The sequence below is a fragment of the Schistocerca serialis genome, unplaced genomic scaffold (assembly GCF_023864345.2).
Source record: "Schistocerca serialis cubense isolate TAMUIC-IGC-003099 unplaced genomic scaffold, iqSchSeri2.2 HiC_scaffold_1420, whole genome shotgun sequence".
Taxonomy (NCBI): domain Eukaryota; kingdom Metazoa; phylum Arthropoda; class Insecta; order Orthoptera; family Acrididae; genus Schistocerca; species Schistocerca serialis.
The window spans coordinates 7,298,414-7,316,466 of record NW_026047648.1 but is presented as its reverse complement, the minus strand read 5'-3'; the positions used below and the strand labels follow the sequence as shown (position 1 = coordinate 7,316,466).

The window sequence follows — 18,053 nt, the reverse complement described above, 5'->3', positions numbered from 1 at the left end:
TCCGCGTGGGGGAGGGGAGACGGATGCGATAGGCGAGGCGGAGAGCATGGCGTTCAAGGTACACATCGTTCCAAGTTATCATATGTAAAGAATGCCTTACCAAGAAACTTTGTGGGTATGAAGTATATCCTTCACAAATAATGAAAAGACGTTGGCACTTATTCCTATTTTGTTAGCAAACTGTAAATAAGAAATTGATATACCTGCAAAGATGTGTCTTACTTCCAACGTTTTCGTGCTAAACTTGTCAATGCGAAGTAAAATACGCAGCGCTTGAGTACTGTAGTGTTGCTCGGTGTTGTCAACAGATGTCAGCTCAACACACTGCCTCAGAACTGGGCTAGTTCGTTCGGGCGAAAACAAGGTCTCCCATCTTTTACCGCCATCTACAGTTCGTGATTGGCTGAAAACTTGTTGGATTGGCGGCGTACGGTTAGGTTCGTTCGATCAGTCGCTGGCGGTCCCACGCTCTAGCGCAGAGCTGAGGTGAAATTTACAGAATGCTATTCTTTGTTAAATTACAGACTAGCAGCACACCGATTTTTTTTTTGTCATTGTAGCTCCTCACATGACTTTATGTTGATACCTACAGAAGGGGATCCATATTCGGGGAAATATAACGTAGTCGCGTGCATTTCTTTCATGAAAATCATTTAAAAGGCGTTATTGTGCAGGTTTATTTACTCCAAACCCACCTTGACCAATTCACCGCTTGGTGCAACCAGTGGTTCCTCCGTGTTAATCCCCCCAAGACCCAGGCGATCATCATAGGCCGCACCACCCGCTCCTTCCGCCTCCATGATTTCTACCTCACCATTTACGGCCGACCTATCCACCTCACTCCTAGCCTCAAATACCTTGGCCTCACACTCGACCGCCACCTCACCTGGACTCCCCATCTCCTTACCATCCAAAACAAAGCTCACAACCGCCTCCGCCTCTTTAAACTCCTGTCCGGCCAGACGTGGGGTCTGCATCCTTCCACCATCCTTCACACCTACAAATCCATGATCCGCCCCATCCTTTGTTATGCCAGCATCGCTTGGATTTCCGCCCCTCCCCGGTTCTATAAAGCCCTCCAAATCCTCAAATGCCATGCACTCCGCCTCGCCTTCCGCATCCGCCTTCCGTACCCCACGCGCATCCTCTATGACCTCATCCCCTTCCCGCACCTTCTCCTTTTCCTTGAACACCTCCGCACACTATATATTGTCCGCCGCCTTGATCCCCCTCACCCCCTGGTGTCTACCTTCCTCTCCACTCCCAACCAGTTGCCGCGCCTTTACCGTTGTGTCCCTCCCTCTCTCCATGTCCACACCCTCCATCTCCTTTCCCAACACAACTTCCACCGTCTACCACTCCCGGATGATGAGCTTCGCCCTGACATCTACCCTTCCTACCAACTCTAATTCCCTCTTCCTGCCTCCTCCTCAGGGCTCCCTCTCCTCACCCTCCCTCCTTCTGAGCGGATTTCCCCTCCTACTCCCCGTCCATCTCTTGTGCCTTCTTTCAGTGTCTCTGCGCTCCCTCCTGCCCTGTCTTCCCTTTTCCTCTCCCGCCCCATGTGTCTCCTACCTCTTCGTGAACCCACGGTTGCCCCTCCTTTCTTCATCCCGCCGCTTCCCCAGCTGCCCCATGCTCTCCCCTCCTTTTCCATCCTCTCTGACCTTTCCCTCGGCAGGTCCCGCCTGGTAGTTTTATTCTACGTCGTGTGTGCTCCCAGTGGGTTTTAAGTGTGTTGTTTCGGAGTGTTTTTAATACTGTGGCCAACTTTTAACCTGTGCATGCGCATCCAGTGTCTTCTCTGTGTTTTAAGAATCGCCAACTGTGTTTTTTTAACTTTCTGGTGACTTTTTTAACTGTCCCCAATGAATGTCTACATGTCAGTGTATTTTTACCTCCATTTTCTCCCCTTACTCTGTTTTATGTTCCCCTTTTTTACCTCCTTATGCATGTATTATTTTATTCTTGTTTTAGTTGTCATGTCACTCGGCTGAAGAGCGGCGGATTGTGCTGCTGACAGCCCTCCCCTGCCCATATGGGGCAGGGGCATGAAATCACACTAAAAAAAAAAAAAAAAAAAAAAAAAAAAAACCAGGTTTATTTACAGGACAGTGACTGGAACCCTTTATGGCTACTTACAAGACGCCATTTATATTCGAAGATACTAAAAGTACTCCATACGCCAAGGTCTAGCCCCCTCCCCGCCAAACTGTCATAAATAACTTATTATCCTTAGTTTTGGCATACATGAGCAACTGCTTTATTACATTCTTAATTATTGCTAGAATTTCGTATTCCTTCTTAACAGATTTTTGTAGCATTGCGTAGACATCAACCTGACAGGTATTGCTACATAACAGTACTACACAGTAAGAATAATTAAAAAAAAGTCTATGTTAAAGTGAGCACAAAGCAAAATACTAGCGTAGCCTGAGCAGTAGAGTAGGCGATGAATAGGAAGAAGAAACACGTAATGTTCGGATACAGAATTAATAGTGTCCTGCTTGACACAGTCAAGTTGTTTAAATATCTGGGCGTGAAACGATATTGAATGGAACGAGCATTTGGGAACTGTGGTAGGGAGGCTGATGGTCGTCTTTGGTTAATTGGGAGAATTTTCGAAAAGTGTAAAGAAAACCTCATATAGGACACCAGTGCGACCAGTTCTCGAGTACTGCTCGAGTGTTTGGGATCCGTGCGAGGTCAGATTAAAGGAAGACTTATAAGCAACTCAGAGGCGGGCTGTTAGATTTGTTACCGGTGGGTTTGAACGAAGCGCAAGGGTTATGCAGATGCTTCAGGAAACCAAATAGGAACCACTGGAAGGAAGCCAATGTTCTTTTTGAGAGCACTGTTGAGAAAACTTAAGTATCTGCACTAGAGTCTGGCTGACGAAAGATTCTAGTTCTGCCCACATACATTTCACATAGGGAGCACGAGGATAAGATTAGAGAGGTTCGTACAGAGGCATATAGACAGCCGCTTTTGCTTTGTTCCATTTGCGAGTGGAATGGGAAAGGACATGGCTAGTAGTGGTACAGGGTACCCTCTGCTACACACCGCACAGTGGCTTTCGGAGTATCCACGTAGATGTAGTGTCTTTGACAAGACTTTAGCGACAACGAAAACACACGTTCACAGGTGTTAACCACATCCAGTAGAAGCCGTTGTGAGTATTATCTTTGAAGGCGAAATTTGTGGCGGGCAGAATTATCCATGAAACTTCCTGGCAGATTAAAACTGTGTGCCGGACCGAGACTCAAACTCGGGACTTTGCCTTTCGCGGGCAAGTGCTCTACCAACTGAGCCACCCAAGCACGACTCACGCGCCGTCCTCACAGCTTTACTTCTGCCAGTACCTCGTCTCCTACCTTCCAAAGCCGTGAGGACGGGGTGTGAGTTGTGCTTGGGTGGTTCAGTCGGTAGAGCACTTGGCCGTAAAAGGCAAAGGTCCCGACTTCGAGTCTCGGTCCGGCACACAGTTTTAATCTGCCAGGAAGTTTCATATCAGCGCACACTCCGCTGCAGAGTGAAAAACTCATTCTGGAGAATGATCCGTGTTTGTCGATGTTCTCGTCAAGGTAAGTAGATGCTGCGTTGAACTGTAGTAGTAATACAGCAAGAGGCTTAGTCCTGTTCCGATTTCTAAAACACGAAAAGCGGAACGCAAAATGGTTGGAGAGAGAATAAAAAATGTAATATACATTCAGGTTCTGGGATGCAAATTAGTTGATCGGTTAAAATGGCTGTGGTTAGAAAATCGTATTTTGCCGTAGAATATAAATGCGTTGGATTTATGTAACACTGTGACGTTCAAGCTGCAAGTGTAGTGTTGTACTGATGGACGTCATAAACTGCAGATTTAGTTTGGTAATTGTGTGCATATACGAAAGCTGTGTTGTAAGCAATGTAGTCCTGCTTTAAAAGAGTGTGCAAGGCTTCTTGAAAGTCAACTCTCACTTAAACATTCTGACTTGTTAAGTCAGTTCTTGAACTTCATTCACAAAGTATTTAACGATGAAACTCGCCAACAGTAGGGAGGAGACATGCAGCAGAACTGGAGATACTGTGGGAAATTTGCATTTGCAAAACAAGATGCTGAAGAAATAGCAGGTAAGTCTTCATACGAATGTCTCGACTGACATTTTGAAAATTCGTAAATCAAATCAGTGTGTACTAAACGCACCCCTTATTATTAATCACAATTACGATTAGGGAGTAAATGGTTTAGGGTGTAAGTATAACAATTTCAGTGTTAGAATGTACAATTTTATATCCTAGCTGTGGCACATAAAGAGAAAATGCTGTAGGACAGATTGAATAAAATTATGCTGTCAGTCCTGTTTGTGGGTGCCAGAACAGTGAGAAAGCATTTCCAAGTGCAAAGCAGCCAGTACTGATATTCTTGGATTGTACCAAAAGGCTCACACTCTGAACAAAAGTTCCAAAAGCATTTAAGCTTCATGCTAGATAATTTGTTCCCGTTTTCTTGCCAATTGGCACTCATTGTCACCATTTACTATGTGGGGATAACGTAAGGTTATTCGCACTCGGTCGGGTCTGATGCTACACCCATCTGCTTAGGCCCGTGACATAACCGTAATGTAGTGTGTGATGCCATGGTGAGGTTTGATGTTTTTGTCTCTGTTTGTGTTTGTAGATGGTGTGCTGTAGCATTTGGTGGCCCTCTCTTCAGTTGGATGTTGGTTAGTGAATTGCTTGACATGAATTGCATGTTTCAGGCTGCTATTGTAAGAATTTGTGCTGGTTTACTGGTGAGATACTTTGAATTTACATATTATAGCTGATGGATTAATTTTTATGTTTGGAACAATCAGTGCCATGTGTTTCTTATGGTCGGAGATTTAATATTAATCTTCTTTGTGTTTATGGCTACATACCAGCTTCTTACAGATTACTGGCTGAAAAGTAATAATAATGAGCATATTGATCTGTCACTGCTCATGTAACATTTACATCTACTTCTCAATAGCATAAGTAATCATTGTAGTGTTTTGTGCCACAAGATTTTTGTTAAATATCTATCTTCAGGGCAGATGTTGCCAGAAGAAGCAATTTCAGTTCAGATTTAATGTTGTGTAATGGTTTCCAGCAGCCAGTAGCCTTTAGTTTTATTATTCAGTTTCTATTTACCATTTTTCCTTAATGTGTAGTGTTCTGGTGGTCTAAGGATCTGCCACTGGAATTTCTCCCAGCATTGCCCAGGGTACGCCCGACCGCTGACGACGGCATTGTGTGTCGTATCCTCCTCGTGTTGCGATCTTCACTGAGGCATCTTCCATGTACCCCCCTGTTTACTGTGTCTGCTTTTGAATCGACAAGCGATTTATCATCAGGTTGTACATATTTATTGCATATTTGCAGCATTGTTGTGGCTCATGTAGCTATGGCAAGAAAACGAAACATGTACGCATGTAATGTGGTGAGGAGTATGTGCGGTTCACATCTGGCCACAGCTGGGCAACTTCAAGAATGCTGCAAACATGCAATAAATATGTACCATGTGATTATAAAGATTCAAAACTGGTCATGGTAAACAAAGATTGGAAAATAATAGAAAATGTGGCTGGTAACTGTAATTTCTAGAGACATTGATCCACGACAGTTGCCATGCCCCACACATATAATGGACAGATACTAAAGGTTTTGAAATTTTTTGGCACATGTCAGATTATATTAGTGGGAAAACAATACAAAACTTTTGTGGCTATTGTTTGACCCTTTCATGAGCCTTTGGCGATTTAGTGATAAACGATAATTATGTTTTCTTCTAAATTTCGATTAAAACTACTTCGCGGCTGGCAGTCACGTGTGGCGGTGCAGTGTTGCTGGTTGTATACGTTATTCCACATACTTGGAACGAACAAGAGCTGCACGTGCAACGCAAACAGAGCAAAACATGTAGTCAGATTACTTTTATTATTATCGTTGTCGGCAGCACCACTTGATAACTTGGTATTTGATCGAATGCAGGAGTTTTTGCTCCTAGGTACTTCATTTGAGATTGATTTGCACCTCACTGGTGACAGAGTGGTGTACTCTACATACAGAAATCGTGTTACCAATCAGTGTAGACATAATTCTTTTCTGATTTGACAGAATGATGTTATTCTGCTTATGTTTGTCCTTTCCATTACTGCCATGTTCTATCAGAAAGTATTCAATAATTCATTCAATATACCTTTGATTTGTTTTCAGAGACACGTCGCAAACTCAGCACCACAACAAAACGTCTACAGGATTGCACAACCAAACGTTTTCTGCCACCGCCCTTTATTTTCTGGGGTGGTTGCCAGGGATAGGCTGTGGCCAATACCCAAGAACATAATTTTATATTTTACCATCTGTGCCAAATCAGTGTGTCTGGTAATATAGTAACCTTATGGCACTGTCAATAGTAGTATGATAGATAGCTCTTGGATCAAACATAGTTCCCTCCTTTTGACAAAGTGGTACAGTGTTCATAGAATAATATTTCTTTGGGTTAGTACACACAGTAACAAAACACTGTTGTAAAAGAGTGCACAAACACTTGCATCAGATCTACATTCGTGAAGTTACTATCCAGCATTAATATTTTATTATAATTACCCAACACAAAGAGCTACAAAAAAGAACTCTTGGTTAAATAGTTGTAAGCTTGTTTAGGAAGGACCTCATTTCAGGACAAGATACAAGAAAACATAATAAAAGATATTTATTTTCACAGTTACTATTTATTTTCTGTACACCATTAAGGATAACATGTGTAATAAGATGCATGAGCACAATACCATTACTTCATACTAAGAAACATTTATGAATATACACAAGTGGTACAACAGCCTGCCAAAATATTTCAAGAGCAGTAACTGAAATTTGTTTTAAGTAAAATTACAACATACATGTAGTGAATAAGGAACGTGAATTTAGAACTTCTTAGTACCTTATGGCATAGTTCAAAATAAAAGAACTGGGATTTTACAATTGAGAGATAGCAGAACCCAAAAACTGAATCTTACAATACTTCAAATGGCAACAATTGCACACCTATTGCAGTAAACAACACATTAAATCATGATACCACTATGAGTGATCAATATTTACACTGAAAAACAAATTTGTGGATTTTATGTACTCATGTAGAACCGACAAAAATTGTTTGTGTAAACATATTGAAATTCCACTTGTGAAATGTGAAGACCAATGTTTTAGAGTCATTGGCGAATCTAGAAAATTCAAGCATATCCTGTTGGGTGGCATGCTGAGCAGCTGGGTGGTCCAGCTGTCTCTTGGCCAGTTTGGCGGTGGCCATTCGTGCGGACACACAACTTGTTAGTTGTCGTGACCGTGTAGAATGCCAGGAAGTGGTTGCAGGTAACTTGCTGGAGCACACGGCTGCTTTCACATTTGTCCCTTGCTTTCATGGGATGAGAGATGCCCGGGACAGGACTGGAGTGTGTTGTTGTATGGATCAGGTTTTGCAGGATAAGCCCCATGGGGCAATTGATTCGGAATAGGGGCAGGGAAGGATGCCGCATAAGTTGGGTAAGCAGTTGAATACCTTAGTTGGGGGGGGGGGGGGGGAGGGGGGGTGGCGGCGAGATAGTTTCCATTTTGTGACATGATGAGAGGTTGTCAAGTCGCTGTCATTCTCCGAAGTATCAACACTGATGATGACAGAAAAATTGTTATGAAGTATCATTAATGCAGTACAAGTCATCCAGTCGTAGGATTTTAACAAAACTAAATTGTGTGGTTCCCTTAGTCTTAAATCAGTATTTATGTCTCCATGAATACATATTCTGTCCTTAGATCATTTTGCAAAAAAAAAAAAAAAAAAAAAAAAAAGTCAATTTTCTTCAAGGACTGAGCAAATTCTTCAATATTAGTGTCTGGCATACAGTACAAAAATATAGTTACGATTTTTAACATGGGCCGTAATGGTGCAGCTGCCTCCATTGCATTTTCTATGCTTGTATCACCCACAGTAAGGGCACTGTATTGCACAAATACTGTAAGCCCACCAACCTGATTTATGTTTTCTCCTCGGTGGAGCCTCTTTGGTAGCACATCAGTCTGAAGTCATAAAGCTGAAAATCTTAATGAGTACAGGATGGTGTTTGCTAAAAAATATATGCCCCACCACAATTTTGGTTTCGTTTTTTCACATATTGCTTTCAACGTTTCATTGTTGGAAAAAAAATTTGCTTATAACTGTCAATATTAATTTGGTTTCTAAAAAGTGTAGTGATCTAGGACTTTGGAAAAGTATAAGGAATCGTTTTATGCATCTGCAGTGGCACTGATCCGTTTGTGGGTAAAAGCAAAATACTGAGCATCGTGGTAGATTGTGCAAAATTTATAACTAATGGCTCAGTCAGTTAATGAAGTAAGCCAGTTTGCGCATCCTTACCAAACGTAGCTCAAAATATATTTCGCTGCTATTTGCTACAGTAAAATTTTTAATCAGACATAACTTTTAATTAACATGGTTTGAAACAAAAGTAATGGTATTTTTGCTGTCAGATCCTTAGGCTACAATTGTAACAATGATATCTGACTTAAATAACAAATGGGCAGATTTATGCCTACCTCTCATATGGATATCACTGAAAATCAGAACCAAAAGATGTCCATAGACAGAAAAAGACAGAAAAAAATTATTGGTAGTAGTTGGGGTGTAATTGGAGCAGGCAGAGGGTGCCAGCTTCATCTCCCACAGTATTCCATGACTGACATGTATCAGAGGTCCATCCCCTGTGATACATGGCAGTTGCAGCTGATCTTCACTAAGCCAGAGTTTATTAACACGTAATGCAGTTTTCTTGCCTATGCCTGACAGAATACTAGGATTACGAATATGACCTGACATTTATATAAAAGAATAATAATGAGTCATGACCACAAAGGGGTAAAGGTGGATTCGTAGCCAGCGGCACATCATTGTCCTCACATTGTGTACATTCAACAGAAGCTAGTTGCTTGATTGCATTGAATCCAGACGCTCCCAGCAAAGTGATTTGCTCAGAACCACCCATAAAATAATCGCTGTTCGCTTCTTGTTCTGGCAGACTCTCGTACAATGACTTCTTTGTGTTCATCCAAATTCTCTACATTTGTTTGTTTTGCAATTTATTACTAATATAATTGTACATTTGTAATACTTTCCTATGAAAAAAAATGTGATTCTTTACTTTTTCGTGGATTTGTCTATGCATTTATAGTGGTAACAGTAAATATAATACTTAAATTCTTATATTAAGCATAAAATGCAAACAAAAAGTGACATATTAAACTCGTGTAATAATACCAGTTAGACATTCTCAACTATTTATCATGAAACAAAGTAGAATTATTTATTGTATGTGGTTAAAAGGCAGTATACCATTCGCCCACTGTATTTTTGGTAGTTACGTACAATATATGTTATGCACAAATGAGGTACATGTCTTTTATCCTGTATGTGCTTTCTGAATTTACCTTGCAGTTCGTTTTTGTAACAAAAAGTGCACTAAATAGGGCACAAACATAGACATTGTGCTACTCTAGACATCACTACGTTACATCTAGCTCAAAATAACTTGGCACCCACATACGACCAGCCTTGTTCTCAGCTCCAGGTGTGTCTACCTTTTTGTTCCAAAGGAGTGACCATCTCAGTCTGCAGTAATCTCCTGATCAGTGTACTGCATCCACTGTCAGCAGTTGCGTTAATTGTTAATGCGGTGATTTCCTTATTAGGCACTCCGGTTGTAACACCAAAAATGCAGGATGCATGGCACCTGATACTGTTATATAATTTTTTTTGCTGAATTGTGTGTAAATATTTGTAATTTAAATGCTTTCTTTTAATCAGTAAGAAAGTATGGTTCATCTGTAAAGGAGACCACATATAGGACACTGGCGCGACCAGGATTAGTTAAAAACTATGGAACTGTGTACAAAGAAACACATCAAAATTACTGGGTCAGAAGATATGAAATTTTACTTTTCCCATACATTATTGTAGCTGGTTCTAAAGTTTCGGTTAATCTTTACGTGTTTCGTTGTGTGTTGTCTACCCGATGTTTCACACTGTGTTGTTAATCACATACGCATGTTATTTTACGCAAGTGCTCTGGTTGACAGAAAGAGTCATCCAGTTTGTGTGCAATTTTTCAAGGATTAACAATAAATGACATATGATATGATATGATAGAGGAGACAATTAGCTTCTACAGTGCGAGAAAAGAAACTGTGTGAGTGAGAAATCATATAGTCCAAAATTACAAGTCTTGGATGTATAAAATATATTTTTATTCACAGAATACATGTGGCAGTAAGATGCTGATTACCAGGTAACTGTGTAGGCAGTACAGTTTACTATGTATCCTCTGTATTCGCTTATGCTCAGGAAACCTTATTTTTTACCTTTATATTTATTCTCATTACCAGTTCTCCATTTCGTGAATAGCCTGGTGACACACAATAATAATTTGAAAGTGTTGATGTGTAAGAGAAAACATTAGAAAGGGTATCACGCAGATTGATACCACAACTCTCTGCTCATTTGTGGCAAGATTCCAATTTACAAAATAATTGTTATGTTAGGAACAGTAATCTTTCATTCTAGATGATATAATATCTAAATGATTATGAAACAGTAACACATCAAACACATAAAAATCGATAAAATAGCAGAAGCATCTGAAACTGTTACATTGTCTTGTAATTAGCATATACTAAAACTGCATTGTAGCACATTGCTCTGTTTTGCTGTTACCCAAAACTGAATGTCTGAAAATAATAAGAGGGAAAATTGACTTTTGATCATTTTTAATTGTAATATCTAAATAGAGCAATACTATCAAACAACTGTTTGAAAACATATATAACAGGTGGGGTTGAGGTTCGCACTGTTCACTGTTGATCTGACATTTGCAAAGGACCGTCTGTGTATCTTTGAGTAGTAAAAATTTGATATCTATAAAAGCATATACTGTTTACTCTATTCACTTACAATGCTGACTCGACCTTAGATTCATATCCTATTCTTGTCAAAAATTTCGGGAAAATGAGGAAGAAAAGACAATTACTTGAGTTGCACCAGATATCTGCCAGCCAGCCATCTGAAGTGTTTACATTTCATCGAATTATAAATTCAGTAAGCTTATATCATTTTCACAGTCAAGAAATGAAAAGCATTTAGTACCAAGATTTTCTTTGTATCGTCAATAGATGGCTTAATGTGTAGAGTGGCCCCGCACCAGCAGTCCATGAGAAATGTGGGACTGGAGCAGTGCAAAATAGGTCAATCTTAAATATTCTATAGTACATAAATCTCTCAGTTTCCATTATAGATGTGATACCTTTGATAATTTTTTGCAGATGTGACTAATGTGTTCTTCCCAGGTCAACTTGGAGTCAATATGGACTCCTAAAAGTTTAACTGTTCAATTTCCTATATCTTTAGATAGTTCTGACAGAAAATGCTGGTTTTTGTCAGGTTTAGACAGAAGTTTGTTAGAGGAGAGCCGTTTTACTGCAGCATTTGTTGTACTACTGAAGTGTCTTGATGAGTTGCAATAGCACATTACAGATTGGGGAATATGATGTGGCAATTGATATGCCAATTCAAAAAAGCTGTACAGAAAAGAAATCATTTCTGCAAAGAAAAAAGCTAATGATAACTATAGTTATCAGTCCAGCAACAAATATAAAGCAGCATGGAAAATAGTTAAAGCAGAAACAGGGCTAATTGCAGAAAATTTACCTGTTCCTCTAAGTGCAGTTGAACTAAATAATAGTTTCATAAATTCTGGAGAATTAGGTATGACAGATGAAAGTAATTTAGATGATAGTGAGGACAGACTTCCCAAATTGCAGGAAACAGAGTTAACAGGCAACTTGCCAAAATTTGAATGGAGAACAATTTATCTTAAGGATATGCTGGATGTAGTCAGATCACTAAACAACTGCACAACTGAGGACATCCATGGTTTTTCTGATTTTACCATAAAGAAAATATGACACTATATGCATTCCACTGTCTTACTTAATCAATAGGATGTTTACAGAGGGAACATTTCCAGACTGCCTTAAACTGACAATTGTATTGCCCATGTACAAAAAGGGAGACAGAAATTCACACCAAAATTACAGACCTATAGCAATAGTACCGATATTATCTAAAATTACTGAAAGTCCAATTAAATGATTTTTTTGAGTGTCACAACTTTCTCTATAAGGCTTGGTACAGATTCTGAACTGGGCCATCAACAATAAAAGCAGTTCAGGAAGTTGTCTTATCAATATTACAAGGTTTTGAAAAAAGGGAACATACCTATACAACTTTATTTGATTTAACTATATATGACGGTAGTATCTATTCCCGAAAGAACAGTTACCGTGGATGACCATGCAGCTTTGCTAGAAATGAAATGATATTTAAATGGACACACTAGCTGCAAACAGGCGTTGATGTACTTCATTGGGGACATGTTGCAGCTAGGGTGTCCATTTAATTATCATTTCATTTCTAGCAAAGCTGCATGGTCATCCACGGTAACTGTTCTTTCGGGAACAGATACTACTATCATATATAGTTAAAAAAAATATGGCTTCCCAGCCATTGACCTTCTTGTGCGAACGCACACGCTATGCCCGAACTCGTATGGGACTTGGTAGATTAATCTGCCACAAGTAATGAGAATGATGGGCAAACATCTATTATGCACACTACAAATGTAGTGGTGTGGACATGCTGGGAATGTGCATCTCACGGGGAGCGTGCAAGGCATAAGTCCCTGCAGACGCACTATCCTCTGTGCCCGCGGTGGCTCAGATGGATAGAGCGTCTGCCATGTAGGCAGGAGATCCCGGGTTCGAGTCCCGGTCGGGGCACACAATTTCAACATGTCCCCAATGAAGTACATCAACGCCTGTTTGCAGCTGGGGTGTCCATTTAATTATCATTTTATTTGATTTAACCAAGGCATTTGACACTGCCTCAATAGCATTTTAATTAAGAAACTAGAAAAATATGGAATAACTGAAACAGAAATATTACTGCTGAAATCATATTTGACAAACAGAAACCAAATGATCTATATAAATTCAAACAACAAATCTGACCTTCTCAAGGTAAAATATGGAGTCCAACAAGGATCTGTACTGGCACCTTTCTTAATCATTGTGTATGTGAATGACCTGCCCAACACATTACCATATAAATCTGTAATGTATGCTGATGACACAACTTTTATCATGTCACATAATGATGTGGATGTTGTCAAACAAATGAACAAATCCATGAAGGAAATGGCAGCTCACTTGTTCCATGAAAATAGGCTGTCGTTAAATAAAAATAAAACTGAACACATCCTTTCTTCCCTTAGAGATATTAATGATGGACCTAATGAAATCAGACATTCAGTAAAATTGCTAGGCATTTATCTCGATACCAAATTGTGCTGGAATACTCACACAGAAAAGCTGTGCAGTAGGTTGGCAAGATTTCTATATCTCCTTAGGAAACTGAAGCATTGTGTCAGTAAGGAATGCATACTTATGGAATACCATGCCTATTCCCATACTCATCTGCATTATGGAATACTTCTTTGGGGAAACTCTGCTGGGGCAAAAGATGTTTTCCTCTGGCAGAAGAAAGCCATTAGATGTATTTTTGGTGTGAGCAATTTAACTTCTTGCAGACAGTGCTTCATTGCGCACAAAATTCTTTCAGTTCCCAGTCTATACATACTTAAAGCACTTATGCATGCCAAAAAGAATTCCCACATGTAGGAAAGCAGGTCAGACATGCGCTCATATGAAATCAGACATAGGAACTTATTAGACATTACTTGGACACGTTTGAGTTAAATCCAAAATAATTTTTTACATGCTGGCAAAACATTTTACAAAAATACATCACATGGAACGAGGGAATTGCATGAGAATAGATTTAAAATGGTAGTAGAGACATGGTTGAAAGAGAAAGCATTCTATAGCATAAGTGAATTCCTACATGATGAAAAAATATGATTCTCTATTATTATAAATGTGATTGTGATCAAAGGAACTGTAATTTATGTCATACAACGATACTGACCTTTTGTATAATCATATACCATATGTTAACTTTTGTGTAATCATTTGTACCACAATCTGTGTAACTATGTAACTACTGACCTTATGTATAATCATTTGTATAACCATCTGACAATGCATATACAACACAACAGTTGTCTACAGGCAAATAAATAAAATAAATAATCACATTTAAGTTTCTTAATGACTGCATATGAGCAGTAACCACTTATGTAGTGAAGTACAGGCCACACATACTTGTCCAATTCCTGTATATCAATATCTTCCACAACTACATTTAACTCTTCATTATATGTCACTTCTGGAAGGTCATTTACGTCTATCTCAGTAGAAAAAATATCATCCTTGGCAATTACAACACCACCCATTTTTGAGACTTCTAATATTAATGACACATAGCTTCATATCCTCAGTTTCTTTCTGTCTCAAAAATCTGTCTAATTGACACATGGTAATTACCACCACTCATCTGACAAAATTTACGAAACCTGGTTTCCAGGTCATCAATTTGAACCTTGCCTGTTAGAAAGTATTGCCTATTTTTCTCATTGAGCCAATACCTAGCCAGATCCACCAATGTGAGAGTGGTATGTCTAAGAGCTAAATGTGTTTGTCTGCTAAGACCAATTAAACCCTGAGAATTTTCCTTTATTAACCAATTTGCAAACTGATGTAGGAACTCCAGTATGTGCTTAGAATTCCTGATTATTGGCTGCTGAATCCTATTTAATAACCTTTGACCTTTTAATAATGTTTTTACATTAACTGCATCCACCACTTGCAAATGATCTCAATGAAAGTTGCAGTATTCAGTATTGTGTTTAGAGCCTAATTCTCTCAGAGCAATAGCTGTTGTATGGTCAAAAATATGAAGAGCAAGTTTTACATTCTGCCTTTCTATGGTTCAGGGATACAGTGATTTAAGACATAGCTTGTTTGCAAATGTCAATAAATTTGCCTTTTACAGCAAATGAAGAGATTTCAAGCTGTTGAAAGACGCAAAACCATCACCCAGCTCATAATTAAAATCCGGAAGCTCTATAATCTCTTCTTTCTGATTCAGCCAGTTGTTTTTTATGCATTTTGATAGGTGCACACTATCGATAAGAAAATAAAATAGCCTACTTCCAGCACCTGGAGAAGGGTGTCGGTATTTAATTTTAAGTTCAGGTGGATCACTGAAGTAAGATACAGCTTTCTTATTAATGTTATTATTATGAGATACAATACCAACAACTTCAAACTCTATGCTTTCTAACTTCAATACAATATCTTTAAGGAAGGTGAAAAGAGCAGGAGCCTGCAAGACTTTGACCGGCAGAATATGAGCTACATCGGTGTACTGTGTATCCAAACCACGCACCACGAATACGTAGGCTGCGGATGCAAATTCACTACTATTGTAGGCCTGGCCAACTACGTTTCCCCCTTTGTAGCCCATTTGTGACTTTAAATGGATTTCATGCATCGAGAGGAGACCGCCCGGTCTTCTTCAGTTAAAAATATTACTGTCCTAGTTATGTATCCCAGAAAATGTGAAGGAACTTGTTCAAGAGCAGTATTACTAGCAAATCCACCACATATTCTAGTCAGAGTAGCAGGGCTAGACATAGTTATTATACCACTGCTTCTTGAAAACTTGTAACACTGAGGAGGAATAGAATGAATTAATGGCCACAAAACTAAAATATCCCACAAATATCTTGCACTTTTCTTCTTGCATTTTAGCAATGGAATCTGTTCTTCCATAAAGTTTATAATTTCATGTTCATCTGGCAAGTTTTCAGATAAATTATTCAAAATAGTGGTTATGAAATCAATACTCTCATTAGGTTCCTGATCTTCTCTGTTGCTAAATTTTAACTCGACAATATTAAGAATATTAGTTAACTGTGTTTTGGTACTTACGGTTACTAGAAACTTTATGTTCCCTATTTGACCAAGCTGTTAATCATTGACATGGACAGTGAAAGTGAGATTTGCGTTAATTGTAACATACCACAGAACTCTCAAAAATGGCATTTCACTAATTAAAAGAAAATACACACTATTCAACTTTTTGACACAGGTCCACTCATTCAAATGACTACTATTAATTTTATCACATAATACCTTCAACGAAAAGAATGATATTTGCCTTCTTATGGTGTAGATAAATAATCAGGACATTCTGGCAATAGTGCTGGTATTGCACCTATAAACAAATATTAATTCTCAGTACCTTACCATATAAACCAAGAGTGTAAGAGATTCATCCAATAATTATATAACCTAACTCAAAGTCCGTAAACGACCAACTTACCTTTCCTTAAACGTGGACGATCAAGAGGCGTGTAATTAATCTTCCAGTCTTAGCATCATATGACGATGTACTTCTTTCTATTTCGTGTGCATGGAAATGCAGCTCACAAATCTGTTAAAAATAATGGATTACGTTACGTTAATATGAGAAAAGTTTGGCCTATGTATACAGGTTATGTTTATAAATCACAATTAACACTCAGACTAAACAGAACCATTTCATAGGTTTATTTACTAAAGCTGCTACTTACCACAGAGTGATCTGAAGGGATGAAATCATCACGGTGAACTGCTCTTATCCATTCTCTCCATGCATCTTCATCACGATGGAAATGGAATGTACTGACTCTTTCCCGAGCAGTATAAATGCCTCTACAAGCAGGCATAAAGTCTTCTTTTTTCCTTTACTGCATTTCGATTCCCTCCCCCTCCCGCCCCCCACCGCCCCCCCCCCCCGCCCCCGCCCCCACCGCACGCCGAGCCTGGCGCCAGACATGTACACACCTCAACACCACGCTCCCCATCAACTCTTCCAAGTATTGGTCTGCTTTCCACCGCCTTACTGGGAACCGCCCCACCCCCCAGTACCCTCCCCTCTTTAATGACAGTCCCCTTCCTGACAACCTCAGTATGGCCAACCACTTTGCCTCTCACCTCTCAGGTGTTTTTTCCATCCCAGATGATCCCCACTTTGATTATTCCCTCTTCCCTGATGTCATGGACCGTACGGATACCTCTGTTCCTCCCCTTGCTCCTAGCTTCCAGTACTTGGGCCACACCCCACCTTCTGCACTCAACACTCCGCACTAAACGCAACACTGCTCCTGGCCACGACCGCGTTACCTACCGCCACCTCAAACACTGCCCTCCCTCCTTCCTTTCCCTCCTTGCCACCCTCTACAATGTCATCCTTGCCACTGGCTTCTATCCCGACCTGTGGAAAACCTCCCGTATCCTGATGTTCTCCAAACCCAATAAGCCTCCATCTGATGCCTCTTCCTATCGTCCTATCTGTCTCACATCGGTGTTCAGCAAGCTCTTGGAATCCATCCTTTCCCGGCGCATCCATCTCCACCTCCACCAAAACCACTTCCTCCCAAACAAATTACGTTAGAGAGAATGGCAGTGTACCTTTATCAGTTTAAATATTAAAATATTACAGCAAAAGGTCAATTTGTATATATTTTTACTATTAAAAGCACTGAGTAACTGTAACTACAATATGTACCCCAGTTGACTGCATTTCCATTCACATATTCATGGTTTTCAACATAAATTGTTAGAGTATGAAGAGAATTACAAACAGCAGTTACAGTACAAAATGTGCATGACATTTCCATGAAATTACCTTCACATACCGATGACACTGTAATTCTGTCAGAGACAGCAAATGACTTGGAAGAGCAGGTGAACGGAATGGACAGTGTCTTGAAAAGACGATATAAGATGAACACCAACAGAAGCAAAACGAGGATAATGGAATGTAGTTGAATTAAATCAGGTGATGCTGAGAGAATTAGATCAGGAAATAAGACACTTAAAGTAGTAAAGGAGTTTTGCTATATGGGGAGCAAAATAACTGATGATGGTCGAAGTAGAGAGGATATAAAATGTAGACTGGCAATGGCAAGGAAAGCGTTTCTGAAGAAGAGAAATTT

At 39.6% G+C, this 18,053-nt stretch overlaps 1 long non-coding RNA gene across 1 annotated transcript; it reads right to left on the bottom strand.

Moving 5' to 3' along the window:
- Positions 1-16,101: 16,101 nt before the first annotated feature.
- LOC126443041 (uncharacterized) lies at positions 16,102-16,775 on the bottom strand. Its single transcript, XR_007581815.1, has 3 exons — positions 16,647-16,775; positions 16,397-16,507; positions 16,102-16,288 (listed from the first exon to the last, which is right to left on the bottom strand). It is a non-coding gene; the product is annotated as an uncharacterized LOC126443041 (long non-coding RNA).
- Between the last annotated feature and the right edge of the window lie 1,278 nt (positions 16,776-18,053).